The 19566-nt window shown below is 30.1% G+C and overlaps 1 protein-coding gene across 8 annotated transcripts in view; it reads right to left on the bottom strand.

The window, feature by feature from the left end:
• The window catches only part of LOC108912242 (serine/arginine repetitive matrix protein 1-like), a 208775-nt gene that overhangs the window by 91543 nt on the left and 97666 nt on the right, over positions 1-19566 (bottom strand). The gene's annotated exons all lie outside the window — the stretch shown is intronic.

Here is a 19566-nt window from a genome sequence, read left to right on the forward strand (position 1 = left end):
TTGTTTAAAAGTTATAAGGATGTTAAAGATATGATGCCGAGGCAGTAAAAATGAGATTTAAACATTTCATTCCTTGCATCCCCTCTTTTTGAAAATATTTTCTCCGACTACAGATAGACCATAGAAAACGACTGCATTTTTGACTAAAACGACTGCATTTTTTACTGATGTGCTGATTCTGCACAAAAAAAGATCAATCAATTTTTCTACTGTCGAGTAAAAAGAAAAAATTCAATTTGCCCTCAGAAACGAAAGATTTTAGCTACTATGTTTGTATTATCTCTTTTTTTTTTTCTTTAAGGAGATGAATCGAAAATTTGAAAGGTTGGGAAAATATCTTTTGGGATCCCTCTTTCTTCTTCTTCATTATCAGTATCAGTTTAAAGTTAGTTTAATACGTCAATCTAGTAATTTCAACTTCTTTTTTCTTCGAAGTAACAGATGGAATCTTCTCTTTTTATTCTAGCAATTTTAAGAGAAACTGACAAAATACATTTTTTGAGGGAGGATTTAGGCACAGGATCAATATTTATATATTGTTAATTTATACCAAAATGGGAAAAACTATGCAGAAAAGTCAAGAGGCAATTTTTACTTTAACTCTCTAAGGAAATATCATAGATTTGAACGAAAAATAATATTTGTAGATTAACTATTTTTCTGATACAGTTATAATTTCTAAAACTTTTGATTATAAGCATCCCACTGTTCTTTTAGCGGGTAATAAAAGTTACACAGCCTTGACAGCGTGAGTTGTGGGGTTATATAGGATTATTGGTAAAACCTGACGTGATGGGGTTAAATCGCGGATTCGAATTCAGCGACCAAGAAAACATATAGTAGACATAGTTTGACGTCCAGATCTGAAAATCATTTTTTTTTGTGTGTGGTTGTGTTATTTTTCAAAATTACACAAACGAAAACCACTTATTCTATTATTTTTGTATCTTTTATGTTGTCCAAACAGATAAAAGGAAGATAAAAAATTGCTTATTAATGCTCAAAAGTCTAATTTGGATAAAATATGTACATTAATATTTAATACCAAACCATCTATTCTCATATTGATTTTATATGTAATATTTAAGTTAAGAGTACAGATATCTTATATATTTTTGTCGTACTTGGTACAGACTCCTTTATAAAAACAATATCTCTACGGTACCTACCAAGCTGCATACTAAAATTTCAAAATTACGAATTTCAAATTCGATACGTTTCTATATTAGTCGATATTCAATAAAAACGTTCCTTGTCACATGCTGTATATGTTAGTGCTGCCGTGATTTATTGCATCAAATATAGAATTACCACACGAAATTTGCATACACTTTTATATTGTATTTGACCTATAAGTATATCCGCTCCACGCCTTCACTTTTATTATGGGCTTTTAAATTGTAAACAATGAACATTTTAACTTTATTTTACTTTACTACTTTTGGAACAGTGAAATGTCGGTACGATACCTGCGTAACAGTTTCTGAATAAATTTAATTACTGATATAGGTAGTGAGTGTATATGAAAGTTGCGTAAATACATATTACAGAATTTAATTTTAATACACAGTTTCAGAATTAATAATTAATTTAATTAATAATAACACAAGGTGTCCCTATACGAAGCGTTCAAAATATGGGATCTTATAGGAAATATAATTTAAACAACAAGTAAAATTTCTTATACGATCATAAAATCTGAACGTTTCAGACACCCTACACATACAGGGTAGCCCATTAACAACAAGGATTTTTCTGAAATATTTGGACGCGCCGATCGGAATGCAATTTTTTGTATATACAAATGGCTCTCTAGAAGCACTTGTTAAACCAATTACCATGATGTAGCCAGCATTAAGATTTTTTTACACGAGGTTTTGAAGCAAATCAGTGTTGAGATTTTTTTATTAAAAATATAGTTGGGTAAGCTTAATTATCAGAATCATCTATATCTCAAATTCCATCATTTTATAATACAGAATAATTGTTTTCTATAATATTCAGTTTTAATTTTTTTAAGATTTGGTTTCAGTCTAAAAATCTAGAAGGTATTCGAAATACTTGAAGGATACTAGTGACTACAATTGACAAATACATGATGTAGTTAAATTGCAACAAATGTAAATGTGAGAAAAAATAAATCACAAATGAAAAAAATATTGATTTAAAAAAACGATATATTAAATAAATAAAAAAGCAATCCGGAAAATAGTACAAATAAAAATTTCAAAAACCGAGGATTTTCAGTTTTCAAAGATTAAGATTAAAAAAATAAACAGAAAAAAAATCAGGCTTTCATAGACAGTACTAAGAATAAAAATATAAACCTCACAACAGAGATACAATAAATCTTGTAGGTTGGAAAAAATATACACAAAAATATAAAAATTGCAGAAATATTACCATTCCCGTAAAATTATAAAAATAATTTATACATATAGACGGATCTTTTATCTTCCGGTATTTGCAAAGCCTTCTAGATTTCTTAACTGAAACGAAAACTTCATATATGTAAAATGTTAACTATACAGGGTGAATCAAGTTTTAATCTGGAAAATTGAAAAGACTATAAAGATCGTAAAAATAAAAAGATAAGTTTATATCAACTTGTATGATTTAAAGTTTCGTTTGCGTGATAATAAAAAAGGCCTTTTTTTAAACATCTGCAAAACTATTTGGACGATTTATAGAAAACTTGGTTATTAGTAATAAGTAGAGATCAAAATGTTAGGGCTGCTGCAATGTGGTACAGGGTTGGCTGTAGGCCGAGTTCTCTCTTATGTAATTTTAACAGAAAATTACACATTTGTTGCCTTCTTGTACTCTTTCCATTATAAATATATATGTAAATATTTGCATAATAGTATGTAACAAAAAGGAACAGTGTCTATTTTTCTAAACCAAACGCTTCGCATGGAACTTTTCATCAAATATATAGGTAGGTACAGTACGTAATAATAAGTAAGTTTTTACTAATGATGGCGAAGCATCAACTACTTCACATTTTAATAATCACACTTTCCGTGTCATTGTACAATAACATGTATATGTCTGCCTCTGATCTGAAGCTTCGCATCGATCAATTTATTCGAAATGTTTCATTGTCGTTTGTGCGTGTGTGAGTTTGATACTTTGCATGGTCAATTGTATGGCACGTGTTTTTATGGCAGGCAGTAGCATTGTGTATCGTGAGCATAGAGCGGCACAAGGCTTAACCGCAAATTTAGCCTATTTCTGCAGCTACAATGCGTATTGCCACTTACTAGTATAATATATGTAGATTACTACCGTTTATTTAGTTGATTGTAGCCATAAAGTTTCCGATGTCAAGTATTAAGTAAGAGGCGAAATTTGATATACATAAATAGATTTAATTTAATTATTCCAGGGGCGGCGCTGGGGCATCCTAACTAGATATTTGAGAGAAAATTGAAGCGCGCCGCTGCTTTTTTATAAGTCTGATATTATTTTTACATAGAGTAATTAAAAATACAAATATTTTTGTTTCTCGCATTTTTGTCTTACTTTTCGAGAAAATAAAACCTTTTATCGTTTGTATTCCAGCGCTGCCCCTGGAATAATTAAATTAAATCTAATTACATCAAATTAAGCCCCTTACTTATTAATAAAACGATACCAAGCTTTATCAAAACCGTCAAAATAGTTTTTCAAATATCTGAAAAAAAAAGTTTTTTAATTAACTTTAACATTCTGTATCTCAAAAACGAAGCTCTCATATGAATGAATGAACAACATGGTATATTCCATAATTACGTGATTTGAAAATCTAATTGTTGAAAGTGATTATTTAGTAAGTAGGTATATAAAAATTTGGATGAATGATTTTTTTGTTTTTGAAATTATAGTTTTCTCGACAGTCACTCCAGTAAACGCCTGTTCCACTTCTGGTGAAATTATAACTATTAATTATTTCATAATAGTCCCATAAATACGTGAGAACTGCACTGGTACAGCAGTAAATAAAGTCCAACCTGTCGCAATTTTAAATTTACTGCTTACTGCTCGTAGTGCATACATATAGGTACTCCGTCGTTTGATCAAACATACCGATTTTTACAATTCGACTTTGTACAAGGTAACATGCGCCTCCAAATAGATCTGTTTTTCCCGGCGATGAAGTCATAATAGTCGCAATGCATTTCCGTTATTATTTCCTATTTCATGGCTGGTCTGATTTGTATATGCATATTGCAGTTGCATAAGATGTAAACAGCTAATTACATTGAATAATCAGGGTCTACTCTTGTGTACTATATATATAGCAGACTTTAATTAGCATTAGTTTTCATTTAATTATTGTTGTTTTTGCAGGAAAATGTACAGCTGTGTGTTTATACAGGGTGAGTGTAAAAAAATTTTACTAAAAGTTCTCGCAGGATGAGAAGAAATTTATGTACAGGGTGATTACAACTAGGCGTAAAAACCCCTTACAAAGCAAAAAATATATTTAAGTAACTACATGCTAACAACTTGAAAAGTTGTGGGCGTTAAAAATATTTTTTATTTTTTTTTTTACTTAAAACATAAGGGTCGCTAAGATTCGATGGAATCTTGCCTTTTTTAAGAGACGTAGCAAAGAACCGTCTGTTAATAGTGTTCACAACGTCTATGGTTAGCAGCATAAAAAAGTGAATATTACGAACATACATTATATATCTAAAAACTGGTCAGCAAGAAATTCATCAAAATTGTAACACGCTTTTCTCTTAAGATATTTTCTAATTCTGGCCTTAAAACAGTCTGAATTTAGTGATTTAATCTCAGATGGAAGTCTATTAAAGAATTTAATTCAAAAATAATTTGTGCCATCTCTGGATTTCGCTAATCTATGAAATTTTGGCGTAATATTGTGTTGCTCTCTTGTATGATGAAAATGAAAATTTTCTTGTCGAACAAATCTATTCTGATTATTTTTTATGTAAATGAGACATTCAAATATGTAAACTGACGGCATAGTAAGAATATTTAGCAGTTTGAAGTGCTCCCGACAATCATCTCTGTATTTTATTCCAGCCATAATTCTAATACACTGACGTAAACCAAAAATTTTATCACTGTGAGACGAATGACCCCAGTTCAAAATTGCATTAGTCATGGTGGCATGAAAAGTACCATAATATACAGATATGAGTACAGGCTTAGATACTACCCTATCCAAATTACGCAGTAGGAAAATATTCTTAGATAAACGTGCCAATAAATCATTAACATGTTTTACACGACTCTAATTAAATACTCGATTGTCCGTCCGTAAAAAGCATTAAACAGCAAATATTTGGTTTTTTACAATAAGTAAAATTTAAAAAATGTATATTATACATATATATTTTTACAAATAAGTAAAGCTGTCAGAGAGAACCGCAGTCCAATGGCGTGCCAAGCGGGTCAACCGAGACATGCGTGAGCCGCTGCCTCAGAATGCTTTTCATGTTCACGTCACGTTAGTATGCTGTTGCATTTGTTATCGTGCAGATGTTGCGTAATTAATTCCTATCCGTTGGTGTTATGATGGTGTATTGTAGACAATTTAATTTGTTGCTTTTTAATAAATAATGCGCACGCCTATGTCCCACGGCTCAGTTCTGACAGCCCTACAAATAAGTGTGCACTGATCGTTATATTCACTAGATTTAGTTAACGAAAATAATATTAAAATAAATTTTAATATTGTTGTACCAAAATAGTTGTTAGGAGAATTAATAACTGTAGGAATCAAATCCTTCGAAGTGGCGCAGGGATGACGGACGGAAACATTTAATGGAATAATACAGAAAATAAAATCCGTCGACTGCTTTAGAAATTGATATTTTCTATTTCGTCGTTAATCTATCTACATGGTGGTCCGAATTTTATGCAGGAAACTTCGAGGGCAGATAGATCTCTTTAAAATAGTAGGTTCTTGCCTTATAAATATAGGTCTGGAACAGCCTGGTTTTGGAGATATAGGGTGTTGAAGTTCTAAAAAAAATTAATTTTTTGTTTATATCTCCAAAATCTATTAAACGATCTCAATAAAAATTGAGATTACAGGTAATATATGATCTTGCATATAAACAAAAAAATATTTTTTTACACTTCAACACCGTTTATCTCCAAAGCGAAGCTGTTCCAGACCTATGTTTATAGGTACGGCAAACACCTACTATTTTAAAGAGATCTATCTGCCCTGGAAGTTTCCTGTATAAAATTCGAACCACCCAGGCTGTTACAAATTCGCTTCTCACTACAGGGATCCCGAAAACGGTAAGAGATACAAACTAGCTTAAACGGGGGCAAAGTTGCGTAATCATGGGACCAACATTATGCCTCTAAAAAATCAAGGCGGTAATAGTTTAAATAACTAGATGCATTTCATAGGGTCTAACGACACTTACACTGTACGATAATTCAATAAACAAAGAAATCTAAATAAAAAGTTTAGATAAATTTGGAAGGAATACACTGAAGATGAATTTTTCAAAACAAAACGTCTCAATCTGGTTTGAGCTGAGGCAGTACAGTATTGGGGATCATGAAAGCTTGCAAAAAATGTAATAATATTTCTAGGGTTGTATTTAAAAAAATGAAATTCGTGATGGTCATGGAGAGGCGAAACGTTACATGTAAAAATTGATTATGCCATTCGATAGAGGGCAAAGAGTGGCCATGAGAAAGTGTTCTTCTTTTTTCAATATCACTTCAAACAAGGCTGAAATAAAACAAAAAAGGATTTCCAAAGTTTCCGGTTTTTTTTTTTTTCAAATATTTCGAAAGCTATTAGCCTTGGTTTTTTAGAGGCATAATGTTGGTCCCCTGATTATTCAACTTTGCCCCCTTTTAAGCTACTTTGTACCTCTTACCGTTTCCGAGATCCCTCTAGTGAGAAGCGAATTTGTAACAGCCTATATATAAATGTTTTTACTAAATATAAATGGTCAAAAATATAACAAGTATATATTATAGCATTATGCAAAACAAAATTTTTACTAATGAATCGGAATATTTAGTTAATAACAATTTAAATATTTAGTAATAAAAATATCATTAGGAGTAGTTTTAAAAATACGATATTTTTTGTAATTAGTAATCGTGAGTTATACTTCTATAATAAATTTGGTTTAATAGCGTACATTTTCTATAAAAATTTAAAATATAAAAAATAAAAATTTTAATTCGAAAAAAAAAATAGAATTAAANGCAATTTTCAAAACATCCAAGTTTTTGATATATCATAATTGGTACTCTATAAGACAGAAAAATTCATTCGCTTTGAACTACAGGCAGGCACAAGTGAATCTGTCATTTATTGAAGTAACGAAATCTTTTAAATAAAAAGAAATGTAGATGTATCAAAACCTAAAGCACTAAAATAAATTCAATGGGAATTTGAACATAGTCATAATCGTTGCTGACAATATTAATATGCGATTAATGTGCTTGTCCATAATGTTTCACAACCTTTCATTTTAATAATGTTTATGTAGGTCAATAAAAGTTATTGTAATATACTATGGTTATAATTGACACTAAACTGAACAAATATATTACATTGATTAAACAAAACAGCAACAACAAACACTTATACTAATTCACTTGTACAAGAATTTTGCAATATATAAAACTGTTAATACATAACTTAAATAACCTTCGATGGAATTGAAAAAGTTAAAAAAATTTTTAAATTATAGAAGTTTCTCAAACATTATGATGCCACTTACACAATTATTAGGAATATTTATACCCATGCATACTTACTTAAGCTTCTTTACAGCGCATGTGTAAATACAATTTTTAGTCATAAATTAAATAAAAAATATATGAAAATAGTTTTGTGCTACTAAACCCTGTTCATTAAAAAGGAAATTGTTGCTACAGTATTATTATTCCAAAATTATAGTAATACCAATGAAACAATTCCTCACATTAATTTTAAGGTTTTCTTACTAAAAGGAAAACTAACTAAATCTGTAAAAATATACAATATCAAGCAGATAAAATAACATGTTCTAAAATTATATAACCTCGTGAGATTTGCCACAGTAGCTTTAAAATCCAAACGTATGGTATATATTTCTATTCCTGTTTTGGAATATTGTTCTAGTTCAGCAGTAAATTTTCAACTAGTTTTGTATTATTCAATCATTTTTCTAAGAATCGGTTTACGAGTACACGGACCATTTGTTATTTTATAACAAATAACCACTGTACAAAACTAGTCAGTTAATCGCTGTACAAGGAGTCTGTATTTTAATTATTGTTATTGCAATATTAGCTTTTTAACAATTAAGGTGGTGACATAACAGCGTGTCAATTATTTTATCCGTTTTAGGAAACGGGAAATATAAAAATTCTAGTATATGAATAAACAACTTGAAATACATACAGGATGTCCCATATAAAACTTTCCACCTGAACATTTCGTTTATTATGAAGTTTTGAAAAAATTCCATAAACACGTTGATTTTTAATTTGAGGGGGACATCGACTTCTACCATTACTTATTTTGTACTTGCCACCCCTTCGTAGATAGATCGAGGTATTAACTTTGAAATTTCAAATGGCACTACAACGCATATGATACATCGTTTGAAAGCTCTTTTCATACTGACTTTGAATCCGTAAAAAAAATAAAAAAGTCTTCATTCGTTTTCAAGAAAAACACATTGAAATTAAATTTTTGGAATTTTGTATTTTTACATTTAAAATTGTTTATAATAGATGCTCAAATTGTGCACCCAGTTGTTCTTGGCAAATATCGAGCCTGTCTACGTAACATCTTACATTTGCAAAAACCTCTCGAGTTAATTCCGACATTCGTTTACAAGACGTTGTCCTAAATCTTCAAGATTTTCGGGTTGACTTGCAAAAACCACTGATTTGAGATGTCCCCATAGAAAAAAGTCGTTTGGACTGGCCATTATATAGCCCCACGCCTACGTATCCATCGTCCTGGAAAATTCTGATCCAAATAAGCCCGAACTCGTCGCTCAAAATGGGGTGGAGCTCCGTCTTGTTGAAACGTCACAAGATTTTCATCCAGCTGATCATCATTCTCCAGAATTTTTGTGATCATGGGATCAATATTATCTTCCAACAAACGTAAATAGCTGGCTCGGGTCAAAGTTGTAGTATAACAACCCCAGGTTCGACCGAAAAAATAAACAAACGTAGCTGTGGCCAAAAATATGTGATCGTCATAAGGAATACCTACGTTGTGTGTATCTCTTTTAATTGACTGGAAGGCGCTGGCTACTAACTTTTTAGAGGGGGTGTATTGTTTAATTTTATAGAACAAAAGCAGAGTAAATACACCTAACTTTATTATTTACATACAACAGTCTTCAAATTAAACAAGTGACAATAGAAAGAACAAAAGCATTAACAACCATGTAACAGAATGAGAGTGCCAGGCTCACCTAGAGCTCCTGTGGAGAAAGAGCATGGCAGAGAAACCCACGATCGTTGCTCTTACCACCCAAATATAAATACAAAAACAACCACTAACCAAAGGAATAAATTAAGAACCTTTGCTAATGATAATTAAAACTGGACTTATTTAATTTCTCACTAAATGTCATCTCACTCAAATTAGACATACACACTTCCAAGTAAAACTGAAGAGGTTTGAATTTNAGCAATTTTCAAAACATCCAAGTTTTTGATATATCATAATTGGTACTCTATAAGACAGAAAAATTCATTCGCTTTGAACTACAGGCAGGCACAAGTGAATCTGTCATTTATTGAAGTAACGAAATCTTTTAAATAAAAAGAAATGTAGATGTATCAAAACCTAAAGCACTAAAATAAATTCAATGGGAATTTGAACATAGTCATAATCGTTGCTGACAATATTAATATGCGATTAATGTGCTTGTCCATAATGTTTCACAACCTTTCATTTTAATAATGTTTATGTAGGTCAATAAAAGTTATTGTAATATACTATGGTTATAATTGACACTAAACTGAACAAATATATTACATTGATTAAACAAAACAGCAACAACAAACACTTATACTAATTCACTTGTACAAGAATTTTGCAATATATAAAACTGTTAATACATAACTTAAATAACCTTCGATGGAATTGAAAAAGTTAAAAAAAATGTTTAAATTATAGAAGTTTCTCAAACATTATGATGCCACTTACACAATTATTAGGAATATTTATACCCATGCATACTTACTTAAGCTTCTTTACAGCGCATGTGTAAATACAATTTTTAGTCATAAATTAAATAAAAAATATATGAAAATAGTTTTGTGCTACTAAACCCTGTTCATTAAAAAGGAAATTGTTGCTACAGTATTATTATTCCAAAATTATAGTAATACCAATGAAACAATTCCTCACATTAATTTTAAGGTTTTCTTACTAAAAGGAAAACTAACTAAATCTGTAAAAATATACAATATCAAGCAGATAAAATAACATGTTCTAAAATTATATAACCTCGTGAGATTTGCCACAGTAGCTTTAAAATCCAAACGTATGGTATATATTTCTATTCCTGTTTTGGAATATTGTTCTAGTTCAGCAGTAAATTTTCAACTAGTTTTGTATTATTCAATCATTTTTCTAAGAATCGGTTTACGAGTACACGGACCATTTGTTATTTTATAACAAATAACCACTGTACAAAACTAGTCAGTTAATCGCTGTACAAGGAGTCTGTATTTTAATTATTGTTATTGCAATATTAGCTTTTTAACAATTAAGGTGGTGACATAACAGCGTGTCAATTATTTTATCCGTTTTAGGAAACGGGAAATATAAAAATTCTAGTATATGAATAAACAACTTGAAATACATACAGGGTATCCCATATACAACTTTTCACCTCAACATTTCATTTTTTATGAAGTTTTGAAAAAATTCCAAAAACACGTCGATTTTGAATTTGAGATCGAGGTATCAACTTTGAAATTTCAAATGGAACTACAGAGTATGTAGTTGCATGTAGTGCATCGTTTGAAAGCTCTTTTGATACTGACTTTGAATCCGTAAAAAAAATTTAAAAAAAAACGTTTTCAAGAAAAAAACATTGAAATTAAATTTTTGGAATTTCGTATTTTTACATTTAAAATTGTTTATAATAGATGTTCAAATTGTGCACCCAGTTGTTCTTTACAAATATGGAGCCTGTCTACGAAACACCTTACATTTGCAAAAACCTCTGGAGTTAGTTCCGACTTTCGTTTACAAGACGTTGTCTTAAATCTTCAAGATTTTCGAGTTGACTTGCAAATACCACTGATTTGAGATGTCCCCAGAGAAAAAAGTCGTTTGGACTCAAATCGGAGGACCGAACTGGCCATTCTATAGCCTTACGCCTACCTATCCATCGTCCTGCAGCTTCGTCTTGTTGGAACGTCACAAGATTTTCATCTAGCTGATCAGCATTCTCCAGAATTTCTGCGATCATGGGATTAATATGGTCTTCCAATAAAAGTAAATAGCTGGCTCCAGTCAACGTGCCATCTAAAAAAATGGACCAACCATGTGATTACCTAATATTCCTGCCCAGACGTTCAGCTTTTCTGGATACTGAGTGTGCGATTCCCACAATGAGAGTTTTCACCCGACCAATAACGAATATTATGCCTATTCACTGTACATTGAGAAAAACGTACACTCATCACTGAAGCAGATATTGTAAAGTATATTTTGATTCTCTGTAATTCTGTTAGACATGATATCACAAAATTCTATTCTTCGATCCGGATTATCCTCGTTCAAACAATGCACAAGATGTATTTTGTACGGATGCCACTTATATGTTTGCAAAATCCGATGAACGTTCGACTTAGAGATCCCTGTAGTATGCTCTAACGATCGCACGGATTGGTGTGGATTCATTGTCAATTCGCCCAAAATTCCTACGTCCATTAATTCGTTAGGAGGATTGGTTTTCTTAAGATTTGCTACAGACCCAGTTTCTCGAAATTTCTTAGCAATCTGGCTCACGTACGTATGACTTGTTTGGTGATCAGGATGCAACTCCTTGAAAATTCTCTAGAACATTAATTTTGTTTTCCATAAAGAAAAATTATTTCAACTTTTTCAGCTAATGAATAAATCATAATGATGTTTTTTCCTTGAAAACGAATAACGATATTTTTTATTATTTTACGGGTTCAAAGTCAGTATCAAAAGAGCTTTCAAAGGATGGCCCTGTAGTGCCATTTGAAATCTACAAAGGGGTGGCAACTACAAACCCTCAAATTAAAAATCGACGTCTTTTTGGAATTTTTCCAAAACTTCATATTAAACGAAATGTTCAGGTGGAAAGTTTTTTATGGGACACCCTGTAGAAATTGTGTAGAATACCAATTTTCCAGGGGGCTCTGTATCTCAAACGGTTCCTTTCGTCAAAAAACTGAAATTTTTTTGACACCCTATATGTCGAAAACGTTGCGTTTGCGGACCCATGTCAATACGAACTTTTTTTCTTAAAAGCCAGAGAATCACACCCTTAATTTTCCGACACAAATTTAGAAACACCCTATATATCACACTGCAACTTATTGAAGTGTAAAATATGTTTAACGCATGTATGTTTTAATTATTAGTTTTGAAAAATATTGGTCACACTGTGGAACCAATAATCAATATAATTATGTCCATACAATACATAATATGTATAAAATATTGTTNGCCATTTATGTGTTTGCAAAATCCGATGAACGTTCGACTTAGGGATCCCTGTAGTATGCTCTAACGATCGCACGGATTGGTGTGGATTCATTGTCAATTCGCCCAAAATTCTTACGTCTATTAATTCGTTAGGACTGGTTTTCTTAAGATTTGCTACGGACCCAGTTTCTCGAAATTTCTTAAAAATCTGGCTCACGTACGTATGACTTATTTGGTGATCAGGATGATGCAACTCATTGAAAATTCGAGCAGATATTCTAGCATATTCATTTTGTTTTCCATAAAGAAAAATTTTCTCAACTTTTTCAGCTAACGAATAAACCTTAATGATGTTTTTTTCTTGAAAACGAATCACAAATAAAAAATCGACGTGTTTTGGGAATTTTTCCAAAACATCATATTAAACAAAATGTTCAGGTGGAAAGTTTTATATGGGACACCCTGTAGCAATTGCAGTGTGACTCAAATGTATAAAAGATGAAAAAGCATCACTTAACTAAAATTATTGTATATTTATGAGAAAGAAGTTCCTACTCTTTAAAAAATAGTAAAACGATTTATTTACTGCATTGTCTTTTCTGTTTTGAGATGAACAGTTAATTAAAAAATGTTTTCAAGACTTCTAACAAGCTTTTGATGATGAGTACCTTTTTTATGTAGAAAGCATTGGCAATTTAAAACATGTTTTTAAAATACCAATTTTACAGGGGGCGTAAAATTAAGAGCAAAAAACCTCACGCAATTCTAAAATCTCCGCCACTGTCATATGAATAAAAATTTAATTGGCGCTCAAACGTAGCTAATATTAATGATAATAGGTGTACAAAATTTAAGTTCTGTATCTCAAACGGTTCCTGATATTGCCAAAAAACTGAAAAAAAAAAATTTTTTACACCCTATATGTCGAAAACGTTGCATTTGCGGACCCATGTTAATACGAACTTTATTTCTTAAAATGAGCCAAAGAATCACACCCTTAATTTGCCGACACAAATTTAGAAACACCCTGTATATCACACTGCAAATTATTGAAGTGTAAAATATGTTTAACGCATGTATGTTTTAATTATTAGTTTTGAAAAATATTGGTCACACTTTGGAACCAATAATCAATATAATTATGTCCATACAATATGTATAAAATATTGTCAGGTAATTTCAACTTCAATAATATAAATCTAAACTTAGAAATAAACTTACAAGTATAAACAAATTGGTTGGTTGTCTAATACATATAATTGAACCTTAGAGAACGTTTTTGCTTTTAGTTTAACCTCGCTTATATAATGTTATTTGATGAAACTGTAATTATTATAGTTTTTTAACGAGTATGTAGCAACGGTTACATACTTCATGTCATGTACTGTTCCAATACGCAATATCGCTGACATATGAAGCAATCATGTGAACATTACTCTACAAATTTTTTCATTTCGAAAACTTCACTTAATCGTCTTATTTCGCTTACATATTTGCAAAGGAATATGTTATACCTATAATTTCGTTTCACGGGAATGTATTTGTCGTGTTGATTTTATCCAGTTGTTTGTTTTTTAATTTGATGACGTTACCAGATTAAAAAATTCAAATGTTTGTAGGTATAAATAAATCTATTTAGCAACTGTGGCAAATATTTAGCAAGTATATAAATGTATAAATTATGTAAATGTAAATGATTACTTTTAACAGTTACAGATGGACCAAGATTTTTTACATCTAAGAGAAAAGTTTTGACTTTCTAGAAACATATGTATTTGTATAAATATGGACAGATATGTCCACATACCTTTTTTATAAGGTTTTAATTCAAATCGGGTAATTCTAGATATTGATCTTTTTTTCTATTGATTGACACAATTTCATATTTATTTTGATATAAATAAATTTGAGTAAAGTTATAGGGATCCGGTTCTAAAAAAAAGTGGAGAACATTTTTGTAAATATACATTAGTGGTTTTTTTTAACTAAAATTTAACAGTACATTCTAACTTAGTTTGTCCTGAAATATCACTATGAATTTTGGAATTCGAATGAAATACTTTTAAAGATGCTATATATAATATTTATTACACTTGAGAGGCAATGCGAAATTTTTTGTCCAGCATTTTAGAAAATGAAGTTAGATAGAAACAATGTCTCTTCACTGTCCCAGCTATACAAGTTTTCTCTAGGGTATAAGACTATTTACAAGCTGGCAAATACATTCAGAATAAGAAAAAAAAGCATATTTTTACCTCATGTGTTTATCTTACTTTTCCTGAATTTTGCACGCCACTTCAACATTCTGAAAATCGTGCATGGTACTATAAACATAATCACAACTCACATCATACTTATAGGAAACTATTAACACATGCATTAATCACAATTATTAAGTATACTTACAAACTCTGGACAAAACAGGAAAGGTAAATTTTCTGATGTTTACATGTTCTCCGTGATCTTTCAATGCGAAAGATTAAATACTTAATGCGTATATTATTATTTTTATTAAATATGAAAATAGGACTACAGTAATATTTCAGCAGCTATATATAAAAGAAGAAAAGGAAGAATTTAGTATTTGTCTTTGTTAGTTTTTAAATTCGGTAGATTAATACCCGCATTTTGAGAACTTTAACACCTAAAACATTTGTTTTTTATGTGTTTCTAGGGATGCTACTATCCGTCAGATAAAAAATCGCTAATATACAGTTTTTTTAAAGTCCTCTTTTTAATTTTAAAACCCGACGCCTACGACTAAATTCAAATTTGGTTATATGATAGTATAATTGTTTTCCAGGTAATTATTTCGTATTGATATGTCAATTAAAAATAACCAGATGTAAGTGTGAACAATGAAGCACAAGTAGAACTATTTATATTAATGTGTTCCATTGAACTTTTTAAAAGAGTTTTTTTGTTATAAAGACATTTTGGATTCTAATACTGAATTTATTACTTTTATGTTTAAGCAGTAAATACCTAGTTACGCCAATATATAATTTTATATTTATATGAGGGTATCTTAATTGAATAATATATTTATTCCGTTCGCCTATGGCTCTTCCACATACCTTATAAGGACGCTATTTTTCGTAATATCCGAGGTTTAGAACTGTTCCGTGAGAAATTCGTTATTTCTTTAGCTACGAAACGATGGCATGAGAAACTTCTATTCGTCAGAAAAAGTACATAGTTTAATGACCGTTTTCAATGGAAGTAAGACTTTCTGATATTATGAATAGGGTCAGGAATATTGAGACTGTTTTTCCGATTTTAGTTTAGATAAAAGCGTCACTATGTTCTCGAAAATATTCCATCGTACATAACCTCAACATTATTTTATTGAAAGATTACACTAGAAATAGTAAAGGATAATCATGTTAGTATTTTTCATAATAGAAAGAATTCCGTTTGAGAAATAAAAAGCGTTTAGATAGTTTTTTATTTCTTCGGAAATTTGTGAGGGGCGCATTCGCCATATTTTTAAATTCTGAACAAGTTGATCATTTCGAGAATTACGGAACCTAACTAGTTATCTTCCCATAGTACCACACCATTGACTAATCACTAAATTTCACTAAATCACTAATTTGCCTATAATTATTTATTTGCGCCATTTTTTATATTTTTAATAAATTACACAGCCACACAAAAAGTTGACTTTCGGACCCAGAGGGGTCAGACCATGATTATTATACGTTTTTTGGGTCGCTGAATCCGAATCCATCCATTTAACCCCATCACCTCAGGATTTTTCATTACCTCAAAAAAAAATGATATTCTGGACAATTAAACCGTATAACCTTAAGACTCAAGCTTCCAACGTTAAATCCAATTAATCAAATCTCATAAAGATTTAACCCAATGATATCCCAACCTAACATGGTCAGGTGCTGGCTAACTGAATATATTAATGAAATGATAATAATCTAAAGATTTGTGTCGAATATCATATAAACCCGATTTGCCATTTCATAATTATTTAAACAAATAGTTTTTGGAAGTTCATCGCCTTTATCATTCCTTCACAAAGCTTTTCGAAGCCACTTTCATAATTTTGCATTTAAAATTATAATTTTAGATTGTCATCAGTTCTACTTTAGTTTTCATTACGAAACGTGTCTTTTATTGTTTAAGTTTCAAACAAAATTATAATCGAGCAAATAGTTAAGTGAAACACTAAAATGGCTCGTCAGTACAAATAATCAATTAATGGACATAATGAACATGGCGGTAATATAATTATAAAACCGCTGATAAAAAGTGTGTGTTAACTGAACACCATTATGCACAGCGGATTGTATAAACACTTGTAAATAGAACTAGCCGAACTATCGATGGACTCAGCGGTTCCAAAACTATTTCTTCGTATTATTGTTATGTCTGTACTTGTTAAAAATATTTATTATTTGAAAAAAAATATTTCTACCAATCGAGTTTTTCGATTTATTTACCTTTCAAATATCGTCTCCGTATATCAAAATGTAAGTAATGTTAGAAATTGAAATGTATATTTTTCAACCGGAACGATCGACCATCTGAGTCAATCAAACCCTTCGATATCCCTGTAGGTAATAATTAAAATAATAATGCCATGGCGACTATTAGTCACCTATTGTTTTGAATCAATAACATCTAAGATTGCCATGCCTGGGTAAGTACTATTATTACGACGCCCATCTTACACGCGGAGGCCTCGCCTTCGTTTTCGGTTTTACATAAAAGTTGTGTTAGAAACAATTACTTAATGCGTAATGGATTACTGTTTTAAATAATAATCACGATTCGTCACATGTATTTATAGAGAAATAGGGAATAATCCGTCAATATTAATTAAGCAACATATCTTATCTTATCTTATCTTATCTTAAAAGCTTAATATTTAAGAGTTGAATAAGAGATCTTGCTGTTCTATTTAACTCAAAATTATCTTTCTCTCGTCATGTAAGTGCAGTTATCTCTGAAAAACTAGTTTCTCAATTTTATTGTACAATGTATTAGAGATTATAAAGATCCTATTTAAATCCAATGTCAGTTTTTATCCACACGATGAATTAATATGAAAGTTCAGTTTTTCTTTACTAAGAAATCATTGAAGATGTTTTTATATTTACTACTCTTCGAAATAAAGAAAATCATTTTTATTCATCAAAATTTAAACTTACGAAAATAAAAATTTTCCTTTTCTATATTTATAAAATTTAAAATTTTATTAAAAAAATATATTTTTTGGCTCCCTTATAACCTTGTCTCAGGATGTCCCATAACATATTATGAATTCTTAAAAACTACAGAAAGATTAGTTTACAGGAAATTAATTTCACATAATTTTTTAAACAAATTTTCTCTTTTTTATTAAAATTGCGAAAAAATATACTTGGTTTTATTTGGTCCGTTATACCTCAAAATGCATCAAAAATACAAATATTGTCAAATTATTGAAAAGAGAATCTAAGGTAAAAAGGCTAAATACCGTGTTTCTTTAAAAATAAAGTGGAGTATTTCATATACGACTCATTGCAAATGGAATTATTGTAAAAAGCTATTTATTGTTCATATTTAATTACTTTTTTGTGAGATAGAGCATACAAACTCTATTATTACATCACATGGTATTTGAATTTACTTTCAGTTGTCAATGTCTACTTATCATTTTCTTTTTTTGTTGTCAAATTTTACAAAAAAATTGGTTATTAACAATTTTTTTTGTCCAAAATTTGACTACGCTAATGATTTTGCCCCCTCAACTAGGTATGTGTCAAATTATGTGAATAAATATTCATTCCTAGTTGTAAAATTCAATTAAAGTTTTTTATTATTTCTATTCTTTGTAAACTGGTTAAATAAGCAAATAAAACAAATAAAATGTTCACTAATTTTTAAATACATATTATACTCCTGCCTATGGGGTATATTTATAAATGTATACAAAGTACATCCGACCTACGAAGAAGAACCAAAGGACAGAATAACAACTGAGGTCTGCAGGGAAATTACTGCCCAATCATTTAAGAACTGTTACGAAAAATATTCTAAAACGATGTAACAAATACATAGATTGAAAGGCATGTTTGAGGAAATTTTCAAAAATTTTAGATTGAAACTGCAATTTTAAATATCACCAATTTTTGTCAAATTTGATAATGAAAAAAGTATGAAGTGGGCAACTGAAAATATATTCAGTGTGTCAAAATACGAGTATTCGTATGAAGTAATCCTACTTGATCTAAAATTTAAAATATTAAAATTTGAATGCACAGTTGTTAGTGAACAAGACATTAAAAAAATTATGCGGCATCGAATTTACCTGGAACATGAAACGCCATGGTTTGCATTAAAAAATACCCTCTTTTCCATTGTTTTTTAGACACTTCACTAATCATTGAGGATTTTTTTGACCATTATTTCTTTTCCTTTAATCCTGAAATAATTACAAATAAACTTAATATTTCGTTCTATTTCATAGAATGTTGAACCAGTTAGAAAAAAATACAAATACATATAGTTAGGTACTTAAAATGTATTTGCATAAGTAGATTTTAGTTCCGATTTTAAAGTTGTAAATAAAAATAAGGTATACTTATCTGAGAAAAATAATGCAATACTTAATATGAGAAGTATAGTGTACCATTCTGACCTTCATTTGTTTTCTTCATGTTTACTGTAGCGTTAAAGTAACTTTATACATTAATGAGCTACGTAAATTAAAGAAACTTCCTTAAATATTAACATTAAAAAGTGCATGTCTACAAATTATATAACAGTGTTGTCGTAATAATTGTGTTACATTTGGCATAATTTGTTTGTGGTGTTTACTATGTATCTAACTTTGATACTTTTCACTGAAAAATTCAATTAGTTTTCACACAAATGGAACTATATGTGAGTCTAGAAATAAGTATTACTTGCATTACCTG

The sequence above is a fragment of the Anoplophora glabripennis genome, unplaced genomic scaffold (assembly GCF_000390285.2).
Source record: "Anoplophora glabripennis isolate ALB-LARVAE unplaced genomic scaffold, Agla_2.0 scaffold617, whole genome shotgun sequence".
In the NCBI taxonomy this organism is placed as follows: Eukaryota; Metazoa; Arthropoda; class Insecta; order Coleoptera; family Cerambycidae; genus Anoplophora; species Anoplophora glabripennis.